At 45.2% G+C, this 8,205-nt stretch overlaps 2 non-coding genes across 2 annotated transcripts; one reads left to right on the top strand and one right to left on the bottom strand.

Annotated features, from left to right (window-relative positions):
* Window positions 1-7,087: 7,087 nt before the first annotated feature.
* Window positions 7,088-7,159, bottom strand: Trnar-acg. Its single transcript has one exon. It is a non-coding gene; the product is annotated as a tRNA-Arg (tRNA).
* Window positions 7,160-7,667: 508 nt separating this feature from the next.
* Window positions 7,668-7,740, top strand: Trnaf-gaa. The gene has a single exon. It is a non-coding gene; the product is annotated as a tRNA-Phe (tRNA).
* Window positions 7,741-8,205: the final 465 nt, after the last annotated feature.

Genomic DNA, 8,205 nt, shown 5'->3' with positions numbered 1-8,205 from the left:
CCTCTCGTCCGTTGACGGAACAAGCCGGTTTGAAGTTAAACACGCCTACGCCGTCGACAATTTGAAGGTGACGCCAAATCCTCCAATCAACCCTCGTCAAATGGAGTCCTGGACACACCTACGCGGTCTTGATGTCCCGAACATACAACCCGAAGACGTTGGAGTATTAATTGGAATTGACGTAGCAGAAGCCCACGATCACGTAGATTCCGTCAAGCCGCCGGCTGGAACAATTGGGCCTATCGCCTTCAAAACACCGTTTGGTTGGTGCCTGGGTGGTCAAACGGGCCCGCCACAAGATGGGCGTCCGTTCATCGCCCATATAGTAGCAGAGGAACGTCCCGAAGACCTCAACGAGTTAGTTAAGAAATTCTGGCAGCTGGAGGCGAAAGACGTAGACATGGAGCAGCCTGTTCTCTCCGAAGACGATCTACGTGGGCAACGTATCCTCGAGTCAAAAGTAAAGAATGTTGGTAACCGGTATCAAGTCGGCCTTATGTGGAAAACCGACAACGTAAACCTTCCGGAAAATCGGGCAACTGCATAAAAAAAAATTTATTCTCTGGAGGGGAAAAAAAAAAAAAAAAAAAACCCCCCCAAAAAAAAAAAAAAAAATAAAAAAAAAAAAAAACCCAAAAAAAAAAAAAAACAAAAAGAGTTGCGGAAGGAGTCAAGTAGAACGTGGTATTTAACGCACCACGGCGTCGTAAGCCCATCCAGCTCTACGACCAAAGTTCGAGTTGTATTCGACGGAGCTGCCGAGTATGGAGGAACGTCGATCAACCAGAACCTGTTACGTGGACCCAATCTTCTCGTTAGCCTACTCGGTGTCCTACTACGCTTCCGAAGGAACCTGGTACCAGTTGGCGCAGATATCGAGAATATGTTTCACCAAGTGAAGGTCCCAGTAGAAGACCAGGTGGCCTATCGGTTTGTCTATCGAACGCCTGGCAGTAATCAAGCACCGTTAACGTACCAAATGACAGTCCACGTCTTTGGATCGGTATCTTCCCCGACGACCTGTATTTTCGCCCTAAATCGGACTGCAGACGATCATCGCGACCAGTATCCGGAGGCAGCAGAGAGCGTTCGAAGAAACTTTTACGTTGACAACTACCTCGATTCCTTTGATTCCGAAGACGGGGCAGTAAAACGGGCCCGTCAGATGAAGAAACTCTTACAACTAGGCGGTTTCAATCTAACGAAGTGGACGTCCTCATCAAGGAAGGTTATATCGGCTCTACGTGAGTTCGGTTTGGCTTCACCAACACTGGACCTTGATTTGGAGAAGTTGCCCATCGAGCGAACACTTGGAGTGATGTGGAACGGAGAAACGGATATGCTGACGTTCAAGATACGGAAGCAGCCTAGCCATGACGTTCTCACCAAAAGGAATTTCCTCAGTATAATCTCCAGTGTCTACGACCCGTTGGGACTCGTCGCTCCTGTTGTTTTCTTAATGAAGTCACTTCTGCAAGATATATGGACGTACGAGAAAAGGATCGGCTGGGATGACCCTATCCCCGAAGAATTAGGCCAACGCATTCACTACTGGTACGAGCATCTGGATAACCTGGAGTTGTTAACAGTACCAAGATGTTTCCGGCATCAACTTGGACGTTGGACGCAGCAGCACCTGCATGTATTTACGGATGCAAGCACAAAAGGATTTGGAGCTGTGGCGTACTTCCGTTTCATCTTCGAAGACCAGTCGATCAACGTATCTTTTGTCATGGCTAAAACCCACGTAACACCAGTAAAAGGACTCACGATCCCAAGATTAGAGTTGCAGGCTGCTGTAGAAGGCTTAAATATCGCCCTAGTAATCTGTCGGGAGCTCGAAATCGATTTACGTGAAGTTACCTTCCACACCGACTCTCAAACCGTCTTACGTTGGATCCATTCTCGCACTTGCCGATTTGAAACCTTCGTGAACAATCGGATTGGCAGAATCCTCCGGAACACGAATCGAAGATAATGGCGTCACGTTTCCGAAATTAACAATCCAGCGGACCTGTGTAGTCGTGACATTGACCCGAAGAACGTCGAGGAGTTGATGAAATTCCACGAGGGTCCATCGTTCCTGAAACTCGATCCGTCGGAGTGGGATATTTGGGAAGAGATCGCAGAGCCGGAGGAAAGGGACGTTAACGTAATTCGAGTCTTCACAGTCAAAACGGAGGACGAAAATCACCCGACTGATGGCTGTGTAAGAAGGTATTCCAGTTTACTCAAGATCCAAAGAGTTATCGCTTGGTGCAGAAGGTTCACGACTAACGCCAGAGCTAAGATGGGAATTTACAAGCCAACCGTGGGGGAGTTGACGGCCGAAGAAATGATGACGGCCCTCACGCTTTGTGTCAAACGTACCCAAGGACTGGCATTTGCGGAAGAAATCTACGCCTTGAAAAAGAACTTGGAGTTGCCTCTGAAGTCAAAACTACGCACGTTTAGCCCTTTCCTGGATGAAACAGGACAGCTACGTGTAGGCGGACGTATACTTCAGGCTCCAGTTGATTATTCCACAAAGCATCCCATCCTGCTTCCAGCCGATCAACTCCTGACGCGGCGGATTGTATGGGATCATCACAAACGGAATTTCCACATTAAATCTGAAAGATTGCTGGCGGACTTACGTACACGTTACTGGATAATCTCTGGACGTAACGTCATCAAATCGGTTGTCAACACCTGCTGGCCTTGCAAGCGGAGATCATCAAAACCCATTCCACAACTCATGGCATCGTTACCAGTTCACAGGCTTACTCCCTATCTTCCACCTTTCGCATATACGGGAATCGATTACTTCGGCCCTCTAACGGTACGAGTCGGTGGAAGAGGATGTAGACACGAGAAACGTTGGGTATGCCTGTTTACGTGCCTAACAACTAGAGCCGTTCATCTAGAAGTCTCCGACGGCCTCAGTCTCGAAGAATTCATGCTATGTTTCACTCGGTTCGTGAGTTTACGTGGAAAGCCGAACGTTGTTTACAGTGACAACGGAACTAATCTCATCGCTGGGGAACAAGAACTCCGACAAGCTCTAACGGAGTTAGTCAAACAACACCAGGAGTTGCAGTCGAAGATGGCATGCCAACAAATAGAGTGGCATTTTTCTCCTCCTCACGGACCACATTTCGGTGGCGTTTGGGAAAGGCTCGTGCAATCGTGCAAGCGAACCATGAAAGTCAGCGTCGGAAATCGCTTGGTCACCGACCGGGTCCTAAGAACAGTGATCGCAGAAGTAGCAGCCCTTTTGAACGCTCGGCCACTAACCCACCTCAGCATGGATCCAGAAGATACCGACCCGTTAACGCCGAATCACTTTCTTCATGGAGGAGCCCGTCCCTACGTGCCGCTAAAGTTGGGAGATGCTGAGAACATGGACGTCACAGCAAAACAATTTCTCCAAAGCCAGGCCATCATACAACATTTTTGGAATAGATGGCTTCGTGAATACGTTCCACACCTGACGGAAAGGAGAAAATGGTCGGAAATTCGGCCAAACGTTACCGTCGGAGACCTAGTACTCGTCATTGAGCCGAATACTCTACGTGGACAGTGGCCGTTGGGAAAAGTGATAGAGGTTCTCCCCAGTGACTCTGATACCGTTGTACGAGTGGTAAAAGCGCAAATCAGCAACCACAAAAACCCCTGTATTCGTCCAGTGACTAAGCTCTGTGTTATGGCTACGGCCAAAGAGCAGGACGTTTACGTAGAAAGTGAAAAAATTGGGTCATCTGAGTTAAAATCGAGATCGTTAGGTCAAAATGTAATGTAAATAGTCAATTCTTGTATAAAAGTAAAAAAAAGGGGTATAAATTGTAAAATGGTAAAATTGTAAAATTGTAGAATGTCTAATGTCAAAATGTAAAATGTAAAACTGGTTTATATAGTCATATGTAACAATGTAAAAAGTGTGAACCCCAAAACCGCATTGTAAAATTTCCGACGGCAACGCCACCTATACTTAGTTCAAAGGGCAAAGGCAAAATTAGGTCGCCTACTGTTTAACCCTTGACCGCTTAGGGAAACTGTTTAGTCCCTTACGAACAGCAGGCGACAGTTTACCCTTTGACTTGGTGTGCGCTACACGTTAATCCTCTCTCACCGTCAACGTTCACTATGGCCCAAAATCCAGCCGAATCCGCCGCATCCATCAAAACAAATTGAAGGAGTTCCGTGAAAAGGAAGAGGAGTGCGTGCGGAATCTAAAGGAAAACCAACTTCAGTTGGTTCAAGCCCGAAAGGAAGCCGTAGACGTCATTTACGCCCATCAGCACGTGGTGCAGCACCCCGACCATCCGCTGTTTCTTGGCCGAGCATCTGGAGAAGCCGGGATCTTATCGCTGCACCTTGAAGATTGCGGAATGTGAGGAGTTCATGACTCTCACCAACCAAGAGCGACTGGAGCTTCTTTTCTCGCAACATCGATGCTTCGGGTGTTTTTTGCCCGTCTCCGTTGCAGGTCACAACACCCTGCCCGATTGCCCGCATCCTCGTTGCTGTAATCTATGCAGATCTGGAGACCATCACCAGATCCTCTGTGACCCTCGGAGCTCTTACAAGAGGCTCCTGCCGAAAGAAAACTGAACGTCGACGTAACATTCTTTGGGGGTGGTAATTTGTCTTCATGAAAACTGTTTTGTGTTTTGTTTTTTTTGTTCCCTTTTTTCTGTTACCAGAAATGGCATCTACTTTGTTTTTTTTGTTTTCTTTAACGTTGTTTGTACCTGTGGACAGGTGGGCCCGCTGTCACCTACGGTGCTGCCCTCTCGGGCAGGATTGTAGGTGGCAAGGGCCCTTTAAATTTATGTTAACTTTAAGAAGCCCTTGCCTCCTTTTTTAGTTAGTGTAAATCAAGTATTGAGGTAACAAAGTACCCCTAGTCTCGCTCTCTCTCTGTACCACGTCGGTGAAAATTGTCTCCCCAACCGCATCTACAAAGAAAAAAAGTGTTCTTTCCCTCCAGTCATATTTTTTCATTATTTTTTCATCTGTCATCCCTCATTCTCTGTTACAACGTCTCCACTGCACGTGAGCGTTAGTAACAGCTTGCCTTTGTCGAACACCAGGCAAGCACACTTCCCGGCATTAAATTGCAGCCCCAAGGTGTTTGCGGTGAGGGTAAAAACGTTTAAAATGTTTTGGAGCTCAAAGGGAGAATTTGTAACCACGGCAATGTCGTCAGCATATGCCGTTGTTTTCACGAGCGAGCCAAATAATAAAAATCCGGGGTTAATATTGGACTTTCCGGCCCTGACGAGGGGCTCGGAAGGGCCCCTCGTCAGGGTTTGAATAGGGTTAAAAATAGGGGAGCTAAGAGCGTCACCCTGGCGAACACCTGCTGTCGGGAAAATGCGGATGGATTCTTTCCCAACGGCAAAATCCATCCGATTTCCCGAATATATGTCCACCAGGATGCGCCGGAGGTCCTCTGGTACTGGAAGTGATGTGAACAAATCATTCAGAACGGCGTGAGGCACAGATCCAAACGCGTTGCACATGTCCAGCCATGCAATAGACATGTGCTTTCGTTTGGTCTTTGTCTCCTCGACAACCGTAAGGTCAGTGGGAGGACGAAACCGCAATTTCCCGCCGATCGCTGTACCAAGATATGTCTCTTGGTCGTCTGGTCCCAAGCACCGAATGGGTTGAGTACCGATTCGGCACAGAGCCTCAGACGGCTTGCCTTTGTCAATGACCAAGCAAGCACACTTCCCGGCGTTGAATTGCAGCCCTAAGGTGTCAGCGGTGAGGGATAAAATGTCTAAAATATTTTGGAGTTCGTCAGGAGAATTTGTAACCACGGCAATGTCGTCAGCATATTGTAGCGCCAATGTACTTTGTCGCTTAGCGCCGGATGCTAAGAGATGCAAATGTGCGATGTCAATGGACTTTGCCACTCTGGCCGGATGTCAGAGGACTCAAAAGCCCGTCTATGACCGGCCAGAGGGGCAGTACAATGTAGTGATTCAGTCTAGTGGTTAAGCACATGAAACACGACAAAATCGGTAAAATACTGTTAGAAAAATTAAAAATAAACCATTAAAAATCTGAAGAGAAAATTCTAAATAAATATAGAAAGAAAGGATTTTTAGAAATTAAAAAAAAAAAAAAAACGAAATTGATGTTTTAAGTACTAAAAATTAAAAATAAAATAATTTTGTGAAGAATACAAAAAAAAATTAAAAACCGAAGAAATTCCGCAATAATAAAAAAAAATTAGTGAATAATAAACAAAAAAAAATTAAACCGAAGAAATTGTGGAATAAAAATAAATTTGTGAAGAATAAAAAAAAATTAAAAACCGAAGAAAGTGTGGAATGAAATGAAAAAAGAAATTCAAGGATAAAAGAATAAATAAATAAATTCTATGGAGTAATGAAATTAAAGAAATATATGCATTAAAATTCAATATTTGTTTTGGTTAAAGCATAAGAATTTTTTAAGGGTTTTTTGGATGTCAATGGATAAAATGTAAAAATAATACAAGGAGCTGAGACACTTCATCAATAAAAACCGGAGCTCTTTAAAAACACGTCTGCTCTCCACGAAGTCTAGCAGAAGAGATCACGTCTCGCAAACTGGGTGCCGCGCGACTTAAGTGTCCGCGATGCCTCAAATACAAACGGCTCTTTAAAAAATAAAGGTCGCTTTAAGCATTTTTTTTCTGCAATGAAATTAAAAAAGGATACCTGGCTTTCACCCAGGAGGCTCGGGTTCGATTCCCGGTATGGGAACAGTTAGAATTGTTCATTCTTACAATGTCATATTTTTGTTGCTTGGTTGAATCAAAAATAGAAAAATTCTCTGTTTTGGCAAGTTATCGATAATCAGTCATTGGTGTACAGTCTTAGACGGAGATTTGACGAAAAATTGCCGTCACTGTTTGAGTTTCAGTTTGAGAACACTATTGCGGCTTTGTTGCAGCCATAAGCCATAACTATTTAAATAGTTCACTAATGGGTGACCAACTTGAGTGGGTGAAACAGCTGGAGATGCAGGGTATCGATCCCCGTACTTCTCGCATGCTAAACAAGCGCTCTACCACCTGAGCTACATCCCCGAGTACAACGCTCACTGTGGGCTCATCCGGGAATTGAACCCGGGACCTTTCGCACCGTAAGCGAGAATCATACTACTAGACCAATGAGCCGCACACAAACCTACAACTTTAGCAAATTGGAAGAAGAAAACCCCCAGTCCTGATGAGGCTTGATGAAAGTTTCAAACTTCATAAACTATGCTGAGGAAGTGAGTGAAGGGTCGGTCACTGCCATCGAGTGTACACAAAACCTAACCCCATGCTGGAGGAAATAGATTAAAGAAAGTGGTGTGACAACAAAGACAATTATTTGACAGCGGTAAACGAGCGAAAAGAACAAAGTTATGACACAAAAACAACAAGCCCGAGGCATGGTGATTTGCAAAAATGGTTGGGAGCTCCGGAAAAACACATGTCAGCAAGAATCGCACTACTAGACCAATAAGGTTACAAAAATTTAACATCAACTAACCTAGAGTGACAACCGCCAGTCCTGGAAAGACTTGGTTGATGTTTGCAAGTTTCTAAACTAAGCTGAAGTGATGGTTATTGGAATCAGGTGTGACAAGAACTTTATCATTTTGCTGGATTCCACACGGCCTGAGTGTTAACGTAATGTGCCGAAATAGCTCAGTTGGGAGAGCGTTAGACTGAAGATCTAAAGGTCCCTGGTTCGATCCCGGGTTTCGGCAACCAACGGCTGATAACATCCCATATGGTCTAGTGGCTAGTGGTTAGTTAATGGAGGGGTTTCCGGAAGGGGAATAAACATGTATGAGGTAGGTGCATTTTAAAATATTACTAAAATTACATAAATAAAATATGTGGGAAAGTATTTACTAATCTACTGGGTAGGGAGTTTCTACGGGAAAAGGGGGGATATCCTCAGCTTCGGGGTTTCGTGCACCATGATGGAAATGGGCACACACGATTTCCATTTGTTGAGGTAGCATTCTACAACCTGACTAACAAAACGGCGCACTGGTTGCGTAAACCGAGGGTTGCTAAGCAACCGTTTGAGAGACACGGGAGTTCGTCTGCTGGAGGGGTGCATAGCCGAGTCACATCGAGACGGGCACACGAGGAAAATCCTAGTGGCCTCACACCCAAAACTATATCTGTCATCCATTGTGTAAGTAAATTTACCGATCTGTATT

This window comes from Daphnia magna, linkage group LG10 (genome assembly GCF_020631705.1).
Source record: "Daphnia magna isolate NIES linkage group LG10, ASM2063170v1.1, whole genome shotgun sequence".
Lineage (NCBI taxonomy): Eukaryota > Metazoa > Arthropoda > Branchiopoda > Diplostraca > Daphniidae > Daphnia > Daphnia magna.
The sequence above is the reverse complement of the archived record's forward strand: the minus strand, read 5'-3'. Positions and strand labels throughout refer to the sequence as shown.